The 25,637-nt window shown below is 40.9% G+C and overlaps 1 long non-coding RNA gene across 4 annotated transcripts in view; it reads left to right on the top strand.

Moving 5' to 3' along the window:
* Positions 1-901: 901 nt before the first annotated feature.
* Positions 902-25,637, top strand: part of LOC129639260 (uncharacterized) — a 148,061-nt gene continuing 123,325 nt past the window's right edge. For all 4 annotated transcript variants that reach the window (XR_008708309.1, XR_008708310.1, XR_008708308.1 and 1 more), the window contains exon 1: positions 902-1,037. This is a non-coding gene — a long non-coding RNA (uncharacterized LOC129639260). The remainder of the gene's footprint in view (positions 1,038-25,637) is intronic.

The following is a 25,637-nucleotide window of genomic DNA, read 5'->3' as shown; positions in this document are numbered from 1 at the left end:
TCTTAAACCTCTAAGTATGTCACCAAATCAGCTAATAAGAAAAACCAAAACATTCTCGCAGCTTATGTACTTGATGTGCTATATCTGGCTACTCAGAGTCTATATGGTTCTTGGGGGTGTGGGCAGCAGAAGGCCAAAGAGGGATATGTAATGTCCACAAGCTGGAGTACGAACCAGTGCAATAGTCCCTCACCTCTCACCTTACCATGATGTGCAAGGAAAGAAGTGGAAATGAGAGGCTTGGGGAAAGAGACCTAAGAGAAGTGCATTGATTTAGCTCTCTACTGCTATGTAACAAACTACCCCAAAAGCCAGTCACTGGAAACAATAAACTTTCTGTTATCATTCTTGTGAATTGACCATGATCAGCTGGGGAGTTCTACTGCTGAGCTCATTTAGGAACTCTCAAGCAGTTGTGGTTATAGGACCAATGGAAATGGACATGTTAGGCCTGACAGTATCTAAACAAAATTGTCTGATCTCAGATGGTCACGAATACCATTAAATTTAAATGTAACAAAATGTACAGGAAGAAAATCTCTTCCTTCTCCCCTCCCAGCCCATAAGGGTTCTTTCTTAGTCAAAACTCACTCTGCTTACAGGAGAACAGGTAGCTAGCTAGGGGAGGCCATATATTAAGGTTTCATTTTACTAGTAATGAACTAAGGCCAAACCTCTATCAGCAAAGTCCCCAGGGATCCCGCCACAGATAAATAAAAATTCTATAGTCTGGCCACTCAAGATAGCTGTTCTCTTGCTATCTGTCCACCCACCTCCCGACAAGTGCCTGTTTCACCTGTATCTTATGCACAGGGCTGACCTTCCTCCATACTTGCCCCAGGCCCCAGCTGGCCATTGTTCTTATCAAAGGGGCGGTGAGGGGCATGCCCTCTTCTGGTTTCCCTGGTAACTGATGAGCCCACCTGAGGTCAATTGCCCTCTAACTGGCTCTCTCCCCTTCCTTCGGGGAATGAAGACTGCCGCCATGCTGTCTGCTGCACACTCTGGGGTGTCCTCCAGGACCTTGCTTCAGCCATGTAAGCTCCCCCATCCATTAAACCATTGATGTCTGTGTTGCTGACTCTGGGCTCTTTCTTCTGCCTTAAAGCTGAGCAAGTGCAGGCCTTGTAGCCTGTGGGGCACAGCCCAACAAATGTCAGGAGAGGGAGGAAACTCCCATGAGTGCCAAGATGTCGGGAAATACTGAGTGGGGAATAGAAAGTTGCGGGTATAATCCTGGGGTGGCCTACCACTAACTCGTGGGGCCCCAAAGTTGTAGGGGTGATCCCACAAGTTAGAGGAAATCCCAGGATGGCTGTCTGCTGGTCTGTGGGGGCCCCCTGGTGATTGGAGCTTGCTGGAGGGCTCACAACAGGTCTGGAGAACAAAGACCTCTAATGGCTCTGCTGCTGTTTCAAAGTGCGCCTTTTGTAATTGGTTAAGCTAGCTTTCTAGAAGGAATTGGTACTTCTCTCGTGCCTTTGAGATGTAAATTGTCTACCTGGGCTCTCTGGAATTTGAATCTTCCATGATCTCTGAGAGTAAAGGAGAAAAAAAAAGAACTTGTAGGTAAACTCTATAGAAATAATTACCTTTTGTGAATGTTTAACACAGTCTGTCCAGATTTTGGTAACTTGAAACTAAACTGGGTTTTTTTAGCTTTTAAAAATTTTTTATTTTATTTACTTATTTATGCCTGCGCTGGGCCTTCAGTGCTGCACGGGCTTTCTCTAGTTGAGGTGCACTGGCTCCTCGTTGTGGTGGCTTCTCTTGTTGCAGAGCTTTCCCCGTGGGAAGTGGGATCTTTCCAGACCCGGGATCGAACCACTGTCCCCTGCATTGCAAGGTGGATTCTTAACCACTGGACCACCAGGGAAGCCCCTAAACTAAATTAAATGAAAAGAATTCATTGACGACATAGATCATTTCAAATAGAATAAAATATTAGAACATTAGTTGCTGAGCAGGTCTCAGTTTACCTACTTTTGCATGCTTAGGAAAGGAAAACTAAAGCATTAAGTTTTCCAGTCAGGAAATGCTTGGACTGACTGTATTTGGTAGAGATGAAGGTAATTTTAGAGAGAACAATATTATGCTTCAGTGGATGTTAAATTCTAGTTCTGTTTGTTGAGGTCTGTATTTATGAAGTTGTGTTAGGCGTACTTTTGCCCTGACGTTCTGGATGGAAAGACTACCTAGTGAAATTGTCACAGAGTATGACTACTCATGAAGTGTGACACTGCTTGCTTTAAGTCAGCTGCTAAAAGCACATATACAATGCTTGTGTGACAGTGGGTATAAGTGATAAAATGCATAGCCTGTAAAGTGTGTCCCCATTAACATACCTCTGAGCCTGTTCAGGAGATCTGATTAATTTTCCCCCAACATGAATGACCAGGGAAACACAAAGTAGACCTAGTATTAAGGGACATGATCTGAACCTGGGGTAGGAGCCAGCAGGCCAGCATCAAAGGATGTATATTTTGATCATCAGTGCTTTCTATTGGAAGATTTGCAATCAAAAGGGGAATTGATGGGAAAATCTGCATGTACTGAGGTATGGGGAAATCATTCAGGCTTATATGTGGTTTTACTTAAATTTTATTGACCAGAGCAGTCTGTTTCGTGGCCTTTCAAACATGCACCGTATATCTGGTTTGGCCACTGAGAAAGGGAATGCATTTGAAAGTCAAAATGGAGTAGCTGTGGTTCAAACATCCAAAGTAGAACTAGTCATTGGTCATTGTAGATATGATTTTAGATATGTTCTTATTAAAAAGTTGAGTTTTCTGAACTGTGTTGCAGACTAGGACAAAAACCAGAGGCAGGTGTGGTATTATCTCAGAATGTGGTTACTGCTTGTATTTTGCTTAATGGTCATCATCTCCCCCGTGTTGTGCCTGTTATGTCTTACATTTCATCCTTGTCTGAGGGAGGAAGTCTGTCTGTGGCAACACTGGCCTCACAGAGAGATGCTGCTGTCATGTTGCTCTATAGTTCCATGAAAAATTGACCCGCCTAATGTGACTATGTGGGGATTGCTGACAATGGGGAAAAAAGACTCACCATCTTCTGGTCTCATATGCCAGTACGTCAGAAGGACCCTCTCGGTAAGTGTTACTGTACAACTGACAGCCCGTGAGTCCCCCCACCCGGGCTATGTATGTTGTGTGGAGTGGAATAGGCTGGCTTCTATCCAGAAGTGCATGGGATTAACTGGTTTTTGTTTGAAAAGACCTACTGGGTTCACCCTTAATGGCCCTCAACATAACATGAGGTGACACATCTATACGGTGTCTGCTGAGTCCTGGTTTGGCCACCAGACTGTTTCTTTTAAAGTTGGGCTTTCCCTTCCTCATGGGGGCGGCTGTGGGTTTGTGAAAACCAGGCGTGACCTTACCTTCCTTTTAACTAAACAGGGCACTGCTGCTGTTGACTCCCTTTCCATTGACCCTATATGTGCTTGGCTCCAAAATTTGGCCACATCCTGTCAAATGACTATTCTGAGCATGCGAGGTCTCTTACTCTTGATACTCTTTGGCTGCTGCTGTCTGTGTTGTATTTGTGGTATCTGGTTACAGTGCCCCCTACATACCTAACTCCAGAGATATTGTCAAAGAAGGGCAGACCAAGATTGTAAGGGTCATGCATGATATTCAGGGGGTGGAGTGTATGGTCAGGCCACTCAAGATGGCTATTGTCTTGCTCTCTGTCCACCTCCTGGCTGACCAGTGCTGCTTCACCTGTATCTTAAGCACATGACTGACTTTCCTACATACTTGCCCCAGCTGGTGATTGTTCCCATCAAAAGAGCTGTGAGGAATGTGGCCTCTACTGATTTCCCTGGTAACTAATAAGTCCACTTTGAGGTCAGTTCCTTAAAATTCCCTCCCCCTTCCCCCAATGAAGACTGCTGCCTTGTCCTGCCTGCCAGCTGTCATACACACTGGGGTGTCACTCCAGGACCTTACTTCAGATATGTAGGTTTCCTCATCCATTAGACCACTGATGTCTCTGTTCCTGACTCCAGGGCTCCTTCTTCTGTTTTGAAGTTGAGCAAGAAAAGGGCATGTAGGTCTGTTGGTGTAGCCCAACATGAGGAGAGTCTTCACATTAAGGTTTCCATTTACCAATCACTGAACTAAGGCCAAACCTCCATCAGTGAACTCCCCAGGGATCATTCTGTAGCTAAAGATTCTAAAACACATAGAGTTCCTACATGATGTCCCCAGAACTGAGAACAAACCACAGAGAGTTCTCTAGCCAAGAGGCCATGCTAACACTTTGAACAGGAATGGAAAAGTTGAAGCTATATTAAATTCTCATTAGCATTTCTTTGATCAAATGTATATTTTCCTTCTTTCCACAACTTTTTTTTTTAATGCAAATATGTGCTTAAACATTAGCAACTAAGCTACAACTGGGAGAGCACCCAAAGCATATTTAAATATGCAAATGAGCACCTTAGATAGGAAAAGATTAACCTTCCCTACTTGGCTCTTCTGTACACAGCAGCAAGCAATGGAAAGTACAATTAAATAGTCTCCCTGAACCCCTCCATCAGAAAGTATGTACTATCAACTGCACTATATGTGGCTGGGCTGCCAAAAGTCTTAGTAAAATGCCACCTGTGTCCCAAAGAGATTCCAAATGAAATACAATTGCAGTTAAATTGAATCATTATTGAGGAAAGTAGCCCAAAGCCATGTTCATACACGTCAAATACAAAGTTTTGTTTGAAAATGGCCTCAGTCATTTCACTCTGTGGATTAGGATTTTCAAAGTAAATATGGATTAAGAATAGAGAAGGATGAGGGCAAAGGCCTATGGGAATAATCCACGCATGCTGGGAGGAAACTGTCCAGGTTAATAAAGAGCAACATTTACTAAAATTGTGAGATTTTTTTCAAAAATATGAACAAATTCTAATAAAATCATACAGATGCTAATTAGGTGATGCACCAAGTGTTGCTGAGGTCATCAGGAGATGAGGTAATGGGTGTGCTTATTTACTTTGGGTTTATTTACTATGGGTTAAAGAGTAAGTTGGCACAGTGATTTCTTCAGAGCCAAAAGACAGCATCAACTTTTGTCTACCTGGAACTTTTCTTTCTCTTTTTTTTTTTTTGGTTTTTATTTTTTTTATTGAAATATAGTTGCTTTACAATGTTGTGTTAGTTTCTCCTGTACAACATCTTGAATTAGCTATAAGTATACATATATCCCTTTCCTCTTAAGCCTCCCTCCCACCCACCCCTATCCTACCCCCTAGGTCATTACAGAGCACCAAGTTGAGCTCCCTGTGCTATACAGCAGCTTCGTACTAGCTATCTATTTTATACATGGTAGTGTATATATGCAGAGAAGGCAATGGCACCCCACTCCAGTACTCTTGCCTGGAAAATCCCATGGACGGAGAAGCCTGGTGGGCTGCAGTCCATGGGGTCGCTAGGAGTCGGACACGACTGAGCGACTTCACTTTCACTTTTCACTTTCATGCATTGGAGAAGGAAATGGCAACTCACTCCAGTGTTCTTGCCTGGAGAATCCCAGGGACGGGGGAGCCTGGTGGGCTGCTGTCTCTGGGGTCTCACAGAGTTGGACACGACTGAGGTGACTTAGCAGCAGCAGCAGCAGCAGTGTATATATGTCAGTGCTACACTCTCAGTTCATAACCCTCTTTCTTTTCATTTTCAACTCTGTTTAATAATCTGTAGTCTACAGAACGTTCCACTGAGAGCCTTATTCAAGGTTTCTAGAATACCATCCTAACGGAGGTATATATTTTACATTGGCATCCTCATGCATAGAACCCCCCTCCTTTGAACTCCACTCTGCTCCTCCTAATTCTATGTCTCCCCAACTCCTCTTCTTTCTTCTCCTAGCAAGATATAAAGAAAATGGCATGAGCTTTTTATTTGGAGAAACATAATTTTCAGTCCTAGCTTCTCAGCTTTTTCATGGACCTTTGTCAAGTTAGATTTAATCCATATGAGCCTCAATTTTTTTCATCTGTAAAGCAGAGCTAATAACACATAATGTTTTGTGAACATTAAAGTTATATGCATTGCTATGACACATAGACAGTATCTAGCTGTGTTCTGTAATTCCAGGTACTACAACAATTTAAAATATCCAGGTGCCTAACTCACTCAAATTTTATTGCTGTAGGAGTTCCTGGTTAGCTGAGACCCAATCCTAACTGTTGGAATTTTTCCACTGTGTAGCTCTACCTTCCCCTAGGTCTTAGACAAGCTATGGAGTATTCAGGAGCCCGTCCCCACCTCACTGCTAAAAGTTCTATCACTCCCACTCATGGTCCATGAAGTCAAAACTAGGCAGTTGTTGACTCCTGATCTGAGTGGGCCAGGAAAGTATAGACTGCGATTGGATTGTCCTTCTCAGCCATAGCTCCATGTTACAGACATCCCCATTTGTGGTGGTGGAGTGCTAGAATCTTTGTAATGTTGCTTGCCAGCGTTTCAGAATTTCCATAAACCAGTGACCTCTCTGTTCCTTATTCTTCTTTTTCCAGATGTATTTTTTTTAAATTATGTCTTTCTATCCTTACTCACTGTATCCTGGAGATAAGGCAAGGGCATAGCATTTATATTTTAATCCACATATCAGGGCCAGAAATTGGGCACTGGTGCCATTCCACAGAAGTCCTCAGCTGACACCCGTTCGGAACTGTGAAGCTGAGATGGTTCTTTAGAGTTGTCCCATGTTTATGACAAGATTGCCAGTCTTCTGTACTCTGATATAGCTTCTCAGATTCTTGGGTTCAAAATGAACAAAATAAGGATGATAATGCCTACTTCAAAGGCTTGTCACTGGAGATTAACTGAGAATGGTTTTAGAGGTAGGATTATGAGTAATTTTTCTCCTCTGCATGCTTGCCAATGCCTTAATATTTCTCTAAGATCAGGTGTGCAGTTACATTTTTTCCAAACCTGTGAAAACACCATTTAGGGTATATTAGATGTTCCAGTTAATATAAGGTTATCTTATTTAATTCTATACCTGGACAACTAAGTGTAAAATATTTTTGAGCTATGGATTTGATGAGGCCTTAGTTCTCTTTTATTTAGAAGTTAATCACTGCAAAATAATCATTACATAGTGATTAACTTCTAAATAAAGGAGAAAGAAGAGAGCAAATTCATAGCTCAATGCTGTATGCAGATTGGGAATCAGCCGCATCAGTGTTCAGTATACAAGAAGCTGATAATTGTATTGGGTGGATGAGACCTGCTTTATCATGTACAAGATTCTTGCTACCACTTAAGAGAAGAAATCTGAATACTCTAAATGCAGGCAATTTATCATTGTTTTGATTCACAGCAACCTAGGAACTCTTATCTAATTTCCTATTTAACATTTGCTAAACAAACACTTAGAAGGCTCTGTATTGTTGCCCTGCACTATTTTCTCTATTGTTTCCTTTCTGATACAAAGAATGACAGTGTTTTTTTTATAACAGTCTTTCTTTTAAATGCATTTTAAACTTATTCATTCCACAAACATTTAATGAGTTTTTTATATAACCAAAGCATTTTGAAAATTCAATCTTAAAAAAAAAAATGTACTCACTGACCTTTAAAATCTTAGGATCTATGAGAAAAATTATATGTTCATTAACAAGATGAATACTGTGAAAATGATCAATTTAAACCAGTGTTAGCAACAAAAGACAACATTAAGTGCCATTTGACAGGGGACTTGAGGCCAACATTTGAGATGTGTGTGGGGAATCACAGACAGTGGGTCAAAATATAATTTTCAAAATGTCAAAAACATGACCTCCATACAAATGCAGAATGAGGATGTATCAAAAATTTAAATCATTAATGAGAGAACCAGCAGAATGGTAAAAATGGTTCAAAGGAGAGTTAAAAAACCAGAGATTTATATAGACAGTAAGTCCAAGGCACCATGAAATGAATTTCCTGGTACATGAAAAATTAATATCCTACAGAGTAATAAAACTGTATCTTTTGAAGTAGCCTTTCCTCCTAAATAGATATGTATAAGTTAACATGTAACTTCAGAATCTGGGCCCTGATGATCAGTAGTAAACAGTGAATCAAACAAAGGTACATCCTCTAGAAAATGAAATAATCGTTGGGTAGGGCTGTCAGGCAATGCTTCACTCTGACCTCAAAATGACATGCACTCATTCTTTTTTCTTATTTCTGCGTTTTGTATAATTTTCCTTAACAAGGATAAATAGCATGTAGATGGCCACAGAGGTATATTTTCAGAGAACAGCACACATAAAAGGGGTTAGCAGACTTTTTCTGTTGACAGCCAGATAGTAAATATTTGGGGCTTTGAGGGGGCCATATGATCTCTGCTATAGCTACTCATCTCTATAATTTTCTTTAAAAAATATTGATTTATTTATTTGGCTGTGTCAGGTCTTATTTGCAGCATGTAGGATCATAGTTCCCTGACCAGGGATCAAACCCAGGCCCCCTGTATTGGAAGTGCAGAATCTTAGCCACACTAGACCACCAGGGAAGTCCCTCATCTCTATCACTGAAGCATACAACAGCCATACATAATAAGTAAACAAGTGAGTATGACTGTGTTACCATAAAACTTATTTTATGAATGCCAAATTTCCTACAACTTGTACATGGCACAAAATATTCTGCCTTTTGAATATTTTTTTCTAACCACTTAGTAACGTAAAAGACTCTCTGTGGGCCACAGGAAAACAGGTGGTGGGTTAGATTTGCTCTGCGTGTCATAGTTTGCTGACTACGTGAGACAATGACTAGCTATTTTACATCAGTGGCAAATAAGACAGCAAAGTGGTTGGGGTCAGAAAATGCATGCTCTTAATTCCTCTTCTCAGACACAGAGACAGATATGGAATCAATCTGAGCCTTGGTGGAAGTGAAAGTATTAGTCGTGTCCGACTCTTTGTGACCCCGCCAGGCTTCTCTGTCCATGGGATTTCCCAGGCAAGAATACTGGAGTGAGTTTCATTCCCTTTTCCAGGGGATATTCCTGATCCAGGGATCAAACCCCAGTCTCCTGCATTGCAGGCAGATTCTTTACTGTCAGAGCCAGCAGGGTTTGCTAAATGACAATGCAATGTTTTCATCAGGTTAATATGCAAGAAATGCTTTAGATGAGGTGCAGGAGGCAGAAACCAGAGATAGAAAAACGAGGTAGGAATTTTTAATTGGTTCATCTTGAGTAAATAATCATATGTTTCAGAGTCTGGCCAGAGAAAAATTTCTTGACACATCAGATATAGGGGGTAGGAAAGGGCAACTATTAAAGCTTATGCAGAAGATTCAAGCCAGAGACATTGGGGAGTGACGATTTCCTTGTCAAAAAAGGAGCACAGTGACTATGTTAGCTGTAAATCACCTGTGCTGGACGTAGCCATGGAATTTCAGCTGTAGAAATCAACCAGAGAGTTGGAAAGGCTCAAATGAATTTGGAGAGACAGTACTTGCCCACAAGTGAAAATTTGTGGGAAAGTTTTTCATGGAAGGGAGAGTGAGGGGACAAGTGAATGGCTGGAGTGTCCAAAAAAATACATAGCCAGAAAATCCCAACTAAAGACAGAAGCTGATGTATACGGTCGGGGAATGGGAGTGGCTTAATGGAATTCAGGAAGAAAACCCTATTCAAAGGTAAAAAATATAAAATCTATAAAAAATCTATAAAAAATATAAAATCCGGAAAATTAGGATTATTTAGAATTTCAGAAGTCAGATTCTTATTTCATTCTGAGGGAAAATGATACCTAAGAGACTAAAGTTCACAGACTATCATTTATGGATGCTTGTTGATTTTGCTTTTGTTTGTTTTAATTTTTTCTGTAATTAGAGATGGAAATTTAGCAAATAAATTTCTAAATTGGCAGAATATCAAATATAAGCTAATAGAGACTTTAGGAAGAGCCTTCTGTGGTGTCTCTGAAAGTGGCATTAAAGCATGGAAAGAAATGGCCTGAGTTATAATTCTGAGTGGTTCTCTAATTGTGTAAACTTTCCAATAGTGTTCAACGGCTTAGGACCTTAGTCTCTGTGCGTGCATTATGAGCTATCTCTAAAATTCCTTGCAGGTATGAAATTCAGTGATTCTCTTTTATGCCTCTTATATATAAAAATAGTCCTGTATAATCCTGAAAGGAGACAGTTAAAAACTGCATAACAACTCTGGATCCCAAACGCTGAATCCCCAAGGAGTTATGTGGAACTAGTAATGGAGATTTTGAGGTTTTTTTTAAAAAAATATTCTAATGGACTTCACTATTTTAAAATCTAAAAAAATAAAATAGTACCTGTTTTCACAAGACTGTTTGAAAGACTAATGGAAACAGTAATATGCTTTGTTTGGTCCTGAAATCTTATTAATTTGGGGGTGGAATATTTTCCTGTGGATCAGAAGCTCCGTCTGACAATGAGTCTTTAAACTCGTTGACATACGTGAACCATGAACTTCCAGATGTTCAAGCTGGATTTAGAAAAGGCAGACGAATCAGAGATCAAATTGCCAACATCTGCTGGATCATCGAAAAAGCAAGAGAGTTCCAAAAAACATCTATTTTTGCTTTATTGACTACGCCAAAGCCTTTGACTATTTGGATCACAACAAACTGTAAAATTCTTAAAGGGATGGGAATATCAGAACACCTGCCTCCTAAGAAATCTGTATGCAAGTCAAGAAGCAACAGTTAGAACTGGACATGGAGTAACAGACTGGTTCCAAATTGGGAAAGGAGTACGTCAGGCTGTATATTGTCACCCTGCTTATTTAACTTATATGCAGGGTGCATCATGTGAAATGCCAGGCTGGATGAAGCACAAGCTGAAATCAAGATTGCTGGGAGAAATATCAATAACCTCAGATATGCAGATGACACCACCCTTATGGCAGAAAGTGAAGAGGAACTAAAGAGCTTCTTAATGAAGATGAAAGAGGAGAGTGAAAAAGTTGGCTTAAATTTCAACATTCAGAAAACTAAGATTATGGCATCCAGTCCCATCACTTCATGGCAAATAGATGGGGAAACAATGGAAACAGTGAGAGACTTTCTTTTGGAGGCTCCAAAATCACTGCAGATGGTGACTGCAGCCACTAAATTAAAAGATGCTTGCTCCTTGGAAGAAAGGCTATGACCAGCCTGGACAGCATGTTGAAAAGCAGAGACATTACTTTACCAGCAAAGGTCTGTCTAGTCAAGGCTATGGTTTTTCCAGTAGTGATGTATGGATGTGAGAGTTGGACTATAAAGAAAGCTGAGTGCTGAAGAATTGATGCTTTTGAACTGTGGTGTTGGAGAAGACTCTTGAGAGTCCCTTGGACTGCAAGGAGATCCAACCAGTCCATCCTAAAGGAGATCAGTCCTGGGTGTTCATTGGAAGGAATGATGCTAAAGCTGAAACTCCAATAGTTTGGCCACATGATGCGAAGAACCAACTCATTGGAAAAGACCCTGATGCTGGGAAAGATTGAAGGCAGGAGGAGAAGGGACAACAGAGGATGAAATGTTTGGATGGCATCATTGACTCAATGGACATGGGTTTGAGTGAACTCTGGGAGTTGGTGATGGACAGGGAAGCCTAGCATGCTGCAGTCCATGGGATTGCAAAGATTCGGACATTACTGAGCGACTGAACTGAACTGAACATCCAAAAATAATTTTAAAGGGGCCCTTTGTGAAAATTATGGAAATGACTGGTCAAAATGGATCCAGATGGAATTACTGTAACAATACTGATGCCTACTGATCAGGTTGACACAGCCTGATATTTGGCAACAATTCACAGCCTGATGTTGACAACAATTCCAACCTAAGGTAAAATGTCATTGACTTTTAGAAGATGGGGGAACTCCACAGCTGTGGTTTGCTTCTGCTGAGAGTCATACTCACACACACAGTTTGCCACCTGTCAGATAAGAGAGGGGGCTTCCCAGGTGGCGCTAATGGTAAAGAACCCACCTGCCAATGCAGGAGGCATAAGAGACATAGGTTTGATCCCTGGGTCAGGAAGATCCCCTGGAGGAGGGCATGGAAACCCACTCTAGCATTCTTGCCTGGAGAATCCCTTGGACAGAGGAGCCTGGCGAGCTATAGTCCATGGGGTCACAAAGAGTCAGATGCACTGAAGTGATTTAACACACACATACACACACACACAGATGAGAGAGAGCGCAATGTCATGGGTGTGCACAAGGTATTAAGAGAAGTTTCTGATCACCACTGGATACAAAGGGAGATAGGACTACATGGTGGCGGCTCTATAATAAAAATCATAATAAAGTTAATTTGGAGCACATTTTTTCTTTTTGCAAAGAATTTCCACATGTATTATGTTGTTTAATTCAATTTAACCAACAATAACTTGATGAAGCAAAAAGGGAAGATATTATTTCTATTTTTATAAGCTGAGGCTCAACAAGGTAAAAGGTTTGCTTAAGATATCACAAGTGGGAATCTTGAAGCTAGAATGTGTTAGCATTCTTATGTGATGTTAGTGGTGTGTAACAAATACCACAGAACTGTAGCAGCATGCAAAAATGGGTATTTATTGCTCATGCATCTGGGCTATCAGTTAGGCACCTCTGTTGGTCTTGGCTGGATTCACTCTCCCGCCTAGAGTTTGACTCTTTGGTCTCTGATCTACGATGGCCTTGGCTTGAATGACTGAAGAGACTTCACTCTATGCCAGCATCCTTCATCTACCAGCTCATAAGCCTGGGCATGCCCTCTGGGCAACGGCAGAACATGACCATGAGCAGAGACACACAAGCGCTTTCCCAAGCCTCTGACATCATCTCACTGTCCAAAGCATATCACATGTTCGGAGTAAAAAATCAGAATCAAAAGGAAGGCAGGGATGAATATGTGCGCCCACTAATATTTACCACTTGGAATATTAACCTATGGTTTTCTGCTTCAATTGTGTTCTGTTCTATTCTTTTCTAATCATGAAGTCTCTTTTTCCTTTTCTAATGTATATATCACTTCTAAACTGAAGCACAATTTCAAGGGAAATAGCTGGGCCTTAAAGAATGAATGTGATTTCTACTCAGATATATTGGGTTTCCCTGGTGGCTCAGATGGTAAAGAATCTGCCTGCAATACAGGAGACCTGAGTTCAATCCCTGGGTCAGGAAGATCCCCTGGAGAAGGGAATGACAACCCACTGTAGTATTCTTACCCAGAGAATCCCATGGACAGAGGAACCTGGTGAGCTACAGTCCAGGGGGTCACAAAGAGTCGGACGAGACCAAGTACTCATTATTACTCTCATTCACTTACAAATATTTATTGCCTATTGTATGCTAGTTACTATACTGAGAATCTTGTCATTTATAAGTGAAGAGTAAAGTCACCTCGACATTCTTTTTTAAAGATTTTTTTATATGGACCATTTTTAAAGTATTGAATTTGTTACAGTATTGCTTCTGTTCTATATTTTGTTTTTTTGTCCACAAGGCATGTGGGATCTTAGCTCCCCAACCAGGGATTGAACCCGCAACCCCTGCTCTGAAAGGTGAAGTCTCAACCACTGGACCGCCAAGGAAGTCAAATCATATTAGTATAAAATGTTTTCTATTTAAGTTCCCCTTTCTATTTAAATCTCCCATACAGATACCAGCACCTGAGAAACAAAGGGGAAAGCAGGTTGCAGTGCAGTGCAGCAGTTCTGCTCAATTATCTCACACAGCTCCTGTAGTAGCTGCTGCATTCTTCACAGTCTTACACACCAAATGCACCTTCAATTCCTTTCTCTCTCCTCCCAGACCTGACCCTACTCATGAAGAGTCAGCAGTTCTTTACCTACTGTAGCACGCCTGCAACTGCCTCAAATTTCAAAATTCAGTTCAGTTCAGTTGCTCAGTCGTGTCCAACTCTTTGCGACCCCATGGACTGCAGCAGGCCAGGCTCCCCTGTCCATCACCAACTCCCAGAGCTTGCTAAAACTCATGTCCATCGGGTCAGTGATGCCATCCAACCATCTCATATTGAACAGGTCAGAAAAAGCAGGGCCATTTCTCCCCAGGCTCTCAGATAGGATGCCATATGTATTGACATTTTAGAGCTGGAAGTGACAAAGGATCTTTTAGTTCAGCCATCTTCAAAATCCTTATTTTTATTTATTGGGTTGGCTCCAAAAGTATTTTCATTAGAAAGCAATGGAATTCCCTCTTCAAATTTCCCAAGGAAATCTTGGATAAGGCCCATGACTCCAAAGAGATGGAAGCAGACTTTTCTGGTTAAATACAGAGTAGAGTATTCAGAGTCCCACCAACTCAGCTTGGACCAAGCTAAAACTAATGGAAACATTGTGAAAGAAAGCAAAATGTCCTTACATAAACTGTGCCCATTTTGAAGATCGAGTTCTTTTTTCCTTCTGTAGCACCAACAGGTGCTAATTTATGGCATGTATGTTGCCACCCCACTTCCTGTCCCTGTGAAGGCATGACTAATAAAGTATAGCACTCTTTCCTACTAAACCTGAATTTCACATCAGAGTTCTTATAAGAACTCCAAAATGTCACTATTTATCAGTATACTTTTGAGTTTGCACTGAAGATGAAACCTATTTGCAGTTCCTGTGAGACCTTCTATTTACAGACACACACACACGCACACACACACACACACACACACAAGTATATCTTCTTTATGCACACATTACTTGCCCTATCTTTAGTACTGATGTTCCCTGGCTATCCACTCATGTGAACAAGCTATGAACTCTGTAGAGTTGAACTACATAGTTACAGCCAGCTCTTAGAATCTCAACTGCCTCCCTCACCCACGCGGAATAAGTCTTAAGCAAACAGCCTGTCCACACTCCTGCAACTGTGATGAAACAAATACTGGTAGATGTGTGGGTGTTTGAAGAGTCCCCCAAAACCAGACCCTGGAGAGACCTTCATTAGTTTATAATATTCAGAGGCTGATTGATGGGACATTATTCCCTCTGTTAGGGCACAAGCCATTTTTTTTTAATTTTATTTTATTTTTAAACTTTACATAATTGTATTAGTTTTGCCCAATATCAGAATGAATCCACCACAGGTATACATGTGTTCCCCATCCTGAACCCTCCTCCCTCCTCCCTCCCCATACCATCCCTCTGGGTCGTCCCAGTGCACCAGCCCCAAGCATCCAGTATCATGCATCAAACCTGGACTGGCATCTCGTTTCATACATGATATTTTACATGTTTCAATGCCATTCTCCCAAATCTTCCCACCCTCTCCCTCTCCCACAGAGTCCATAAGACTGTTCTATACATCAGTGTCTCTTTTGCTGTCTCGTACACAGGGTTAAGTGAGAAATGACATTTATATTGGGTTAGCCAAAAAGTTTGTTTGTATTTTTCCATAGCAGCATATGGAAAAACATAAGCAAACTTTTTTGGCCAGCCTGGTATATCTAAACAGTTTACTACTTTCCACCAATCCAAAATGTGTTTATACCCCTCCTTCACTAAACTAGTCTGACCTGAAAGAGTTAGAAAAGGTGAGCAGCATCTTAGTGGACTTAAGGTCTGGATGTTACCTTTAAGAGATCTTTGTTTTCATGAATCAGTTTCCCCCCACCTTGACTGCTTAGTCTTTGGAGTGAGTTAGATCAGGGTCTACCTCTCAGCTCTGTCTCTTGCTTGCTATGGGATCAAACATAGTTTCTTATTTGGAATATCTCTAAGTTCTGTTAGCCCAAAGTTACTGTAAAGAAGACATACCAGTGTGGTGTTTCAATGTCCCTAAAGTCAAGAACCTGAGGTTCCAGTAGCTGCCCTGTGCTTTAAAGATCTCTGTAAATTTCAGTGTCTTCATTTGTCCAAGACAGTAAGGTTTGTATTCTGTGAGGCAGCCATTGCAGATGCACCAGTCAGATTTTCCATCAAGAGAAATCTTTTCATTCAGCTACAAACCATGCAAATCTTCCTGTTTGCCTTCTTTTGATCTGAGGCCAGCAATTCCTGAGAAGCCTAAGCCAGGGACTGTGCATAGCAGGGACACAAAATTTCTTCTTTAATGGGCAACCTTGGTTCCGGAGCTCCCAGCTGGATTGGCTGAGACAGAGCTGGGCTGTGGTCACGTGGTCATGATTGTGACCAATGCCGTTCTTTTCTTTTCACAAGTGTCAGATCTGACAGACAATTAGAAAGCTTTCCTTGTCCATTCTGTCTTCCCTGCTCCTTCATCATTCACTGGTATTATCCTCTTTCTCCCTTCAAGAAACCACTTGCACTCCTAACTCCATGTCAATGCCTGATCCTTGATTGACCCAAGCAGCACACACATTGAGATCTATTAATGTTTTAACAAATAAGATCATGTTAAAAATGATTCTGTTTTCTCTTTCCTTTACCACGTTAGCTTTAGACTTGGGTAGGGTGAATGGGATGCTTAGGAGATCATATGTGTTGGTTTGACTGAAACAGTGCCAACTGATCCCTTTTGTCCAGATGTCCCTTCTGAGGGTTCAGGATGGGGAACACATGTATACCTGTGGCGGATTCATTTTGATATTTGGCAAAACTAATACAATTTTGTAAAGTTTAAAAATAAAATAAAATTAAAAAAAAAAAGAATCCACAGGAATAAAACTTAAAAAACAAAACAAAACAAAACAAAAAACCTGTTTGGGAGACCATGCATTGTGGTCTCCCTAGTGATACATCTTTCATTCCTTCCATTTCTTAAATTTTAAATGCTCCTATATATTTCCAAAAGAGCTCAGTATATCCATCAATGTGATGATGTTCTATCCATTCATATAGTCATTTAATTCTAGAAATATTTACTGAGTTTAATTCAGTACAATATTATAGACTGTAAGACTTGGGTAAAAGACAGTAAATACTTGAGTAACATTTTAGATCAAGTTGTTGTATTTTATTGGCCAAAAGACTAACTTGAAAGATCAAGTTTTCCTTGATTTTCTATTTCACAAAGAGCATTTGTAATGGCTAGTCTACCATGACAGATCCTTCCTCCACTGGGGAAATAACATGCTTCCCTTGGGGAAACGTCTCTGGGCAGCTGCGACCATAGTGCAGGTTGCTGACTTCAGCTAGATCATATTCGACAGATTGAAAGCTCACAGGTGCCTGAAGTAAACCAGAAAACATTTGTCTTTCTTAGTAGGAGAATTGGAAGGATTTTAGTTGGCTGTGTTGTTTTTTTCACTTATACATGTTTTAATGGTACAGTTCCATACTACAAAAGTTACATTGCCAGGTGATGGGCTGCTATGTGTTAAAGCATTAAAGAGTCTTCACATTATTCATAATTTTGGTGCAAATTCATTAAATATCTTTCCTAGAATATTCGCTTCTTTGTATAAGTTGAGAGACACTCTTGGGATTTTTCCATGTTTCTAGTGGTTTAAAAAAGCCTCCTTGTGTCCGCTCCTCCACAAATCCCTGTTTGCCCTTCCCATGGCAAAATCTGGGCTTCTCTGGTGGCTCAGACAGTAAAGAATCTGCCTGCAATGCGGGTAGATATAAGTTCATTCCTTGGGTCAGAAAGATCCCCTGGAGAAGGGAATGGTTACCCGCTCCAGTATCTTTGCCTGGAGAATTCCTTGGACAGAGGAGCCTGACAGGTTACAGTCCATGGGGTTGCAAAGTGTCAGACATGTTTGAGTGACTAACATTTTCACTTTGGCAAAATCTAATAAGCAGGCTTCAAGTGGGATATCACAGAATACACTCATTTTTTATTGAAGTATAGTTTATGTACAATATTATGTTAGTTTCAGGTATATAGCATAGTGATTTGACATTTAAATAAATTAAAAAATAGTCACAGCGATAAGTCTAGTAACCATCTGTCACCATACAAAGTTATGACAGTATTCTTGACTACATTCCTTATGCTGTATATTACATCCCTATGACTTAATTTATTTTTATAATTGGAAGTCTGTAGTCTTAATCCACTTCACCTAAGGGAATACTCATTTTGAACACAATGGAACAATTGTTTCTGAAGTCAGCATCTACTTTGCATTCTAAGAGCTAGCTAGGCTAGATTCTACTTCAGCTGAAAGACTGGGAAAAAATGATACATGTCAAAAGATGAATAACCTAAAGATTGGTTATTCCAGAGACTAATTACATCTCTAACTATTCCCTACATTTAAATTCTCTCTTTAAATCAGGAAATGCTTGAAACTAGCATAGTTATATACTCAATTCTGTTTTGTTGTTGTTTATGCTATTCATTGACCTCAGACAGTTCTGAATTTCTACTTAGGGCACAAAACTTAGGTCTTGGTGTTTATTGTATAAAGGAAGACATTTTAAAAGATTTTTAATATTACAAGGTGCGATGGTAGATTATCACTTAAGTCTTTCAAGTGGTTGCCTTAAACTTCGTACAGATATCACTTTGATTATGGAGAAAGTATGAATTGTCCCACAGCATATGAGGTATGAATAAGGTTACAGTTAATCATTTTCCCCAAGTTAATTAAAATCAGCTCCAACCCCTACCTATAAGTCCTGCATCACTCCTTTGGGAGGACATCTCTTCACCTCCTCTACAAAGTCATTATTCAAGTCAGGAAAGTGGAAATCACTGTAGATGTTTCTAGCCAGAAGACATTTTTTAAAAAGATTTTTTTGATGTGGGCCAGTCTTTCAGAAGTCTTTATTGAATTTGTTACAATATTGCTTCTCTTTTATGTTTTGTTTTTTTGACCAAGAGGCATTTGAATCTTAGCTCACAGACCAGGGATCGAACTCACACCCCCTGCATTGGAAGGTGAAGTCTTAACCACTGGACCATCAGGGAAGTCCCCAGAAGGGATTTTTGATACAGGGAGACAGAGGCTTCCACAGACTTTGTACTGCTACTGAAATGAACAAAGCAGAAAATGCAGGGATCAGAGGGAACTGTTACTCATCACCTCAAGCATCTGTAGGAGCCATATGACTCCCGGAGATGCTTGGAAGAGGCTGAGAAGCATCAAAACCCTGTCTGTTTCAGCCCAGCCCTTGCCTACAACTTCTATAGGAGAAGGAATGGATTTTTCTTTTACTATGTTTTCCAAATTTCACACAAGATCCTTTCCATGGTATCTTCTAAGCTAAAGACTTGTTCTCAAGGGGATCCTGAATATATACTTCTGGGATTTCTGTTTCTGGGGTGACATAGAAGAGCAAAAAGGACACAGATTCAGGGGATACAACATCTGACATCATATTGCCACCCTGGAAGGCACACATAGCCCCAGTAAGACAGCCTCCCATGTTTCTCATCACGATAGCCCATGGTTCTTAGTCCATGACCATTTCCACTGCTCTTATGTTTTGCTGTGACTTGTAGCTGCAGACAAGCAATCCCATTTACATGCCCATTTTTCTTTTCTTGGACACCTTGGTCCAAGTCCCTTTGCAAGTGAACAAGATCATCCCAATGAGGCTATCTCTTTATAAAGAGTTCTCCCCTGGCTAAGCTCAGCATTGGCCTACCTTGCAGGCTCCCTGGGCTGTGGAGTTAGGCTCCACCCTACTAACCGAGTCCTACCATCACCTGCTGCACCATCGCACTCCATCCCCACCATCCACTACCCAGAACACTCCACGGTTTCCCCTCTGTCCCAATTGTGGAGTTACATCTAACATAGTTTAGAAAAAATTTTAAGCACAAAGATTGTTCTGACTGCTTTTTCAATAATAATGCTTAATAGCATCCATGGGCCTCTCTATGCCCTCTCAACAGAAAACTCTGTTATAAGGTAGACTTCTGTTGCCACCCACATGAAAATATCTCCTTCAGAGCCCTGAAACCCAAAACCTGATTAGCCTCCAGTAGAGGATAGGGAACCCCAAACCTTAGGGACAGAAACACCCGAATGGCTTCCTAGTGGGGTAAAAATCACTTTTCATTCTTTCCCAGTGAATATTCATCAGGGAGAGCTTGGTGCTGTTTCTCTTTAGGTCACCCCGTCACATCAAATTTGCAATAAATCAACCTGCCACGCTTGCTAGAGGATTGTCTTTTCCCATAGATGCTGAAGTGAAAAGCTCTCCTCTAGAGAAATCATTGTAGATCTAGGGCTGTGTCTGTCTCCCCGGAACTTAACTGCTGTTAAATGAGGATGGATTCTTACTCTATGCTCGTCTCTTCAAGGAGAAATAAAAGCTCAGGGATCCCCAATATATGACTTTTTGAGGAAACCTAGTGATGTTCTTAGATGGAAGTATGGGGGATAGTCACACTAGGTTTGGAGGATGGGAAAGAGCAGGAATTCTTAGAGCTCTTGCACAAGGGATGTGGTAAATCGCTCATTGGAGGGACCACTGAGGGAGAGAGTAAGGGAGTGAGTGGGCAAGCCACAGGGAGTTGATGGGCATGGAAGACAAAATGCTTAGGGCAACTGAGCTGAGTAAGAGGCTGCAGAGCATCCATATATGAAGAATTAGAATCCTGAAAGGTACATATTCATAGCTGACCAACAGGGAGAGACGGAAAAGAAGAGTTCAGGATCTGAAAATTGATTGATTTGTAGAAGTGGAGCAGGTACAAAGTCTTGAGATGAAGCCCAGACTTGAAGCTAAGCAGGTGGAATTCAGAGGGTCTAATGCCAACCTACGGAGAAGGCAATGGCACCCCACTCCAGTACTCCTGCCTGGAAAATCCCATGGACAGAGGAGCCTGGTAGGCTGCAGTCCATGGGGTCACTGAGGGTCGGACACGACTGAGTGACTTCACTTTCTCTTTTCACTTTCATGCATTGGAGAAGGAAATGGCAACCCACGCCAGTGTTCTTGCCTGGAGAATCCCAGGGACGGGGGAGCCTGGTGGGCTGTCATCTATGGGGTCACACAGAGTGGGACATGACTGAAGTGACTTAGCAGCAGCAGCAATGCCAACCTATGGGATATCCTTATGGATAAACGCTATAGTGGAAAATCACAGAACAGGCCAGGTGCAGAAATATACAAAAGTAAGTAGGACCATCCAGAAAGTCCACCAGTAGAAAAGGGGACTCCTTTGGGCTTTCCCTGGAGGTCCAGTGGTTAAGACTTTGTGCTTAAAAAAAAAAAAAAAGACTCCATACTTCCACTGTAGGAGGGATGGTTTGATCCCTAGTCAAGAAACTAAGATCCCAGATGCCATGGCACAACCAAAAAGAAAAAGAAAGTAGGACTCCAACTGCTTGGTTGGGGTTCAGATGGATATCATAATTTCTGAGAAGACAGGGCAGGCATAACCAAGACAGAAAACCATGCCTAGATGATTATGGTATAGGGCAGATTACTGGTTCAAAGACTCATGTCATAATTTATTCACTACTAGAAGAGTACAAAGTGTCCTAAAAATAAAAAAGAGTTTCAGTGTGAGAGTCAGGAATAAAGCCATAATTGAAATGACAAAATTAATAATACAATAACTAGTTATTACATAATAACTAATAATATAGTAATATGGTAATAATATAATAACTGTAGACATATTACCATGTTCCAAGAACTCTGCTTTATCTTTTTCATATTATTTCCTTTAATCATTATAACTACGAGTGACATAGGTTTTTTTATCTGATTTAAGATTGAAGAAATCAAGTTCCAGGGAGTTAAATTATCAAAATCATACACCTTGTAAGGGGCAGAGCCATGAATTGAACTCAAGGCTCTCTTATTTCAATTATGATTAAATGCGAAGCACAGAATTGAGCTTGATTTCCCTCAGTCATTGCAGTGCACAAGAATATTTTCCAAAGATGGCTGCAGCATGGTTTTTTGCAATGTCACTTTACCCCTCCCCCATTAAAAAGAGTCCATTTCTCCACTCCCTTGACCTGGGCATAGAATATGGCAGAAGTGATGCTGTCCCACTTTAGGATTCAGTTCTTAACTGGCCTAGCAATTCCCACTTACAGCCCCTTGGAATGTGTATTCCTGGGAATGCTCCATCACAGAACACAACCACTGTGCTGCAGGAAGCCTAGGCACATGGGAAAAGTCACATGTAGCCCAATTGACAGCTCTAGCCAGGTCCTTGCTGACATCTAGAATCAACTGTCAGGATTTATAGTGGGCTGTTGTGGCCATCCAGTCTAATTGAGCCTTTCGATGACTCTAGCCTCAGCTGTCATTTGTATGACTGAACTGCATAACTGTCCAGATGAGCCCAGAATCATGTGACTTAACAATATACTATTCTTTCTAGCCACTAAGGTTTGGCATAATTTGTTATGTAGTAATGTGATCCTAGCTATTGAGAATGAGCCTGGATGTGAGGGTTGGATGTTGGGGGTGGGGGTGGGGGTGGAGGATAGGGGAGACTGTAAAGTAACTACATGATACCTCAGTTACTTTTAAGTTTGGAGTAGAAGATTAGTAAGGTAATTAACATGCATTTTGTACCCGTTACTTTGCTTCATTGTGATAGTTGTTTTCTATGTTAGTTTTCTATGCACATAAAAAATTACTATGAACTTAGTCACTTAAAACACATATAATCTCACAGTTTCCATGAGTCAGGAATCTGGACAGAATGTAACTGGATCCTTTACTCAGAGTCTTGCAAGCCTACAATCAAGGTGTTGGCCAGACTGTGTTCTCATCTGGAGCTTGGGAGCCTCTTCCTGGATCACCTGGTTGTTGGCAGAATTCAATTCCATGTGACTGTAGGGCTGTGGTTCTTAGTTTCTAGAAGCCACCTGCAGTGCCCTGCCACATGGCACTCTCCAGGAACTAACTTCTTCAAACCCAGTGGGAGGGTATCTCTAGTGCATGCTAGCAGCAGAGATAGATGGATGGATGGCTAGATAAGATAGATGGAAAGAAAATGTTTATATAAAAATAACATAACCACAGAAGTGACACCCTTTAGCTTTGCCATATTTCATTTTCTTTTGGCCATGCCACACGGCTTCTAGGATCTAAATTCCACAACCAGAGATTGAACCTGTGCCCCCTGCAGTGGAATTTTAATCACTAGTCTGCCAGGGAAGTCCTCACCTTTGCCATATTCTATTTATTAGCAGCAACTTAAAGGGTCTGGGTCTGCCTACACTCAAGGGAGGAGATTACTCATGATACCAACACTGGGATCACTTGAAGATCTGTCTCCAACAGTTTCTCTTCCTTAATATATTCAGCACTCAATATCCATTCATCTACTGATCCATCCATTCATTCGTTCGTTCTCTAGACATGCTCCCTTAGAACCTTGGCATTTACTTTTCACTCTATCTGGAACACTTCCCCAGAAATTTACACACCTCCTTCTTTCTTCAGGTTTTTGTTCAACTGCCACCTCATTTGTGAAGGATTTCCTAGACCAGCCTGTCCACAACAGCTGATCTTGGGCCCTCTTATCCTGCTTTATTTTTCTCAATAACTCTTACAAAAATTTGATACATACATATTTACAGCTTTGTTTCTCCCACCATAGTTTATCCACTACTGAAATCCCAAAACCTGAAACTATGCCTAGCCATAGCTGGAACTCAATAAATATTTGCTAAACGAATGAGTGAATGAATGAACAAACAAGTGACTGTTTATAGAACACCTACATATGTGAAAGATGGCACTAACTGCTTTAGGGACCTGAATAGTTTGAGCTATGAAAGAAAGAGTTTGCTGGGAAAGTACCAAAACTTGAGCCTGAGAATGAAGATTTTTGAACAAAAGGGCATTTAAAAATCAAAACCAATCTGGAGCAACTTAAAGGAGGCATCAGAAATTTCTGAAATTCCCAGAGAAAGCACAAATTAAAACTGAGGCAGCCGGAATTAGTGTTTGACTGAAGACAGGCTCTCAGAAAATTGCAACTGTCTCAAAACAAAAATGGAAAACAAATCATTTCGACAGCAGTGGTTTCAAGATTCACTGTTCTCAGAGGCTGAGTTATTAAGAAGACCACTAATTTTGGCAGTATTAAGAAGTGCTTTACCTGAGGGCTGGTGCGGTATGCTAGTTTTAATTGTTCCAGTGGATAAGGTAGCTTCTTGTAGATGCCACTTGACAGGTCCTGGATCATCTTGAGATGTTTTCTAGAGCTGTGTATGATGTTGCAGGTGTGAGTATTGTTCCAATGAGAAGACATTGAAAAGATTGATTTTCAGATGTGGATCCGTGTTGAAAAGAATATGAAGGTATTACTAAGAAGCAAATTTCGGAGCTTACAGTAGCTAAAACAAAGAATATTCCTGGGAAATAGAAGAGTGTGCAGGGACAAAAATTTAGTCCTTTAAAGCTGTTCTTGACAATGAGGAGTGAGGATGCAAGTGACAAGATTGTATAGTTCAGTGATAAATCATAAATAAAAAAGTCCACAAGAGGACAGGACATGGGCCAGTTCCCTTATGTTTCCAGTCATTTTTTGATGGTGGGGATCACGCCCAAAATGTCAGAATCCTCATGGATTGTCAGAGCAGCAAGAGTAGGACTGAATGGCCCACAGCACTTCCCTCCTTAGCAAAAGAAAAGCATGATTCCAGTTTGCAAGTGTGAAATCAGCTTGCACTTTGGCTTTCAGCTAACTGCCTGGCTTCCACTATCCCTTGCCATTGACAAGAAGAGCAGGGGACAGCTGATTGAAACAACAGTGCAAGAATTATGAGTGGGTGATGGTAGGGAAGTAAAATTAATTTCACTGTGAACACTGCATATATTGCCAAAGCACAGTGGGAACTACCTGTGCCCTGTCTGGTGCCAACCAGACACAGCATCTACCTGGCAGAGAAATGCAGTAACTAAAAGGATTGGTGGCCAAGTAGGCACACCCAGCTCTATGACATCTGGGTGCCAAACCCAGCTCTATGACATCTGGGTGCCAAAGCCTTGTATGTTGCAATCAGCTGTTAAATGATCATAGGCTGGGAGTAATTGGTATCTCCACAAAATATAATATGTTTGCAATTTGGCAGTGCCAAATTTTAAAGCACCAGTGTCAGTGAAAGTGATATTTGGCAATGTTGGGATCTCTGAGTGGAAAAAAGAAAGATGGCTCACTGTGTGTCACATAGACAATACGTGTATGTCAGATTTGCCAAAGGAACATTTAAGTTACGTTTAAGTTATCTCTGCCTCCTGGAGATGATGGATCGATAGGTCCAAGATTCAGAATCTATATAGTTTTTTTAATTCCAAGTGATTCTGATGGGCATTTTGGAGAACCTTGAAAACAAATGACCTGAAGGAAGTTTACATGTCCTTGTGTAAATAAAAGATTGAAAGATGTTTTAGAAACAAATGAATGTTATAATCTAGGGTTATATAATACTTTGGCCTCAAATGACAGAAGGTCACTGAATTGAAGATCTTAGAGGGCAGCTTCTGGTTCAATACAAAGAGGAACCCTCTCAAAATTCAAGCCAGTAAAAAACCATGATCAAAAATTAATAAATAAATAAGAACCATGATCAAAGGGGTTGATAAAAGTAGGGACCAGACTTCTGTCACATATACAGTTGCACTCATCTCACACACTAGTAAAGTAATGCTTAAAATTCTCCAAGCCAGGCTTCAGCAATACGTGAACCGTGAACTTCCAGATGTTCAAGCTGGCTTTAGAAAAGGCAGAGGAACCAGAGATCAAATTGCTAACATTGCTGGATCATGGAAAAAGGAAGAGAGTTCCAGAAAAACATCTATTTCTGCTTTATTGACTAT

The sequence above is a fragment of the Bubalus kerabau genome, chromosome X, assembly GCF_029407905.1.
Source record: "Bubalus kerabau isolate K-KA32 ecotype Philippines breed swamp buffalo chromosome X, PCC_UOA_SB_1v2, whole genome shotgun sequence".
In the NCBI taxonomy this organism is placed as follows: domain Eukaryota; kingdom Metazoa; phylum Chordata; class Mammalia; order Artiodactyla; family Bovidae; genus Bubalus; species Bubalus kerabau.
Note: the sequence above shows the minus strand (reverse complement) of the source record. Positions and strands in the feature narration are given on the sequence as shown.